The sequence below is a fragment of the Ursus arctos genome, unplaced genomic scaffold (genome assembly GCF_023065955.2).
Source record: "Ursus arctos isolate Adak ecotype North America unplaced genomic scaffold, UrsArc2.0 scaffold_11, whole genome shotgun sequence".
NCBI classification, from domain to species: domain Eukaryota; kingdom Metazoa; phylum Chordata; class Mammalia; order Carnivora; family Ursidae; genus Ursus; species Ursus arctos.
Window position 1 is genome coordinate 25071319 of NW_026622775.1, and position 1542 is coordinate 25072860.

Genomic DNA, 1542 nt, shown 5'->3' on the forward strand with positions numbered 1-1542 from the left:
CAGACCTACAGGACTGACAACACCAGAAAACTTTCAGAGAAGCAAATTCTTTTTTCACCTTATTAAAACATTGAGCTTATTTCACATGTATATTTTTATGTCCCCACCATTTCCATTTGTTGGACCACCACTACTACTATGTCCTATCATAACATTCCATATATACTTAAAACCAAGCAAAGGGTGGAATTCTATCTTTAAAAACGAAACAGGCAATTTGGTAAACACATTCTTGGCAATGGAACCTGGACAACATTTATCAGACACAGTACAGAAGTTCTCACTCTGTATTATAGAAAGGACAGCCAGATATCAACTGTTACAGAAATGAAATAAGATGGAAAATTTTAGCAACTTGTTTAAACTATTTCTTAAAACACTTGCTCCATTGCCAGAGATCTTGAATAGCCTCTCGGTCAATCATCTGGAAGTAATTCTTCACATAACTGATGAGCTTGGCTTCCACTTTGGGAAGAAAGGCAGATTTTTCTATGCTTGTTTGCATTTTTGCTTTAATGTCCTCTACAGGACTAGGTCCTTTCATTGTTTTGGTTATTTTTTCCTGCTTTTTTTTTTTTTTTTTAAGATTCTTGACCTTTTGATCTTGGTGTTGATGAGTCTTCCACTCTGGTTTGTTTTTTGTGCACTTTTGGCTGGAGAATCTCATACAGGTTTCTTTACTGGAGCCTTTTCTTCAGCTTCCTCATCATCCAAATCATCATCGTCATCTTCATCATCATCTTCATCGGCAGCAAGTTTTACTTTTTCTGTGGAAACTTGTTACCACTTCCAGGAGCAGAGTGCTTTTCCAGATATACTAAAGGGTTTCACATCCCCTTCCTCTGTATCCTCTGACTCTATGTTTTCCTCCATATTTACTAACTGCTGTCCACAAATATGTACAGGCCATGAACCACATTTCAATGTAAGACCACAGATGGTGTTATTTCAAAGCCCCCAAGGGAAGCTGTTGGCTGTACTGACATTCCCAAAGTTGCCAGTGTGACTTTAATTGGACTGCCTTCGTAATTCATTTCCTCTGCTTCAACAATGTGCAATTCATCCTTTGCACCTGCCCTAAACTGACCTTTCTTAAAGATAACTGATGCTCATTTTCCTTGATATCCACCTTAAAGTGATAATCTCTCTCAGCCTTTAGTTCACAACTGAAAAGATAGTTCTGAGACCTCAGGGGGCTCAGGTCCATGTCCATCCAATCCTCCATGGGGTGGTGGCACACACTTGGGTGGGAAAAAAGGCAAACAGAAGTAAACTACTACTGTTCTCCAGAACAGCTGTGTAGGACAGCATCACACCAGGGCTCAAGAAGCAAATTTTTGAACCCCAACCAAAAATCTACTAAATAAGAAACTTGGAGGCAAGTCCAGCAACCTGTTTTTGAAAGTCCTCTGGTAATTCTAATGCATGCTAATGTTTGAGTGTAGGCACCATAACTCATTCTCTTAAACATAGTACTACACTTAAAACAGATATTTGTGCTGGATATCTGTGCCTGAAATAATTAAAATTATTAGAGTACTA

General features: G+C 38.6%; 1 pseudogene; it reads right to left on the reverse strand.

Moving 5' to 3' along the window:
- Positions 1-312: 312 nt before the first annotated feature.
- Positions 313-1225, reverse strand: LOC113255475 (nucleophosmin-like; annotated as a pseudogene).
- Between the last annotated feature and the right edge of the window lie 317 nt (positions 1226-1542).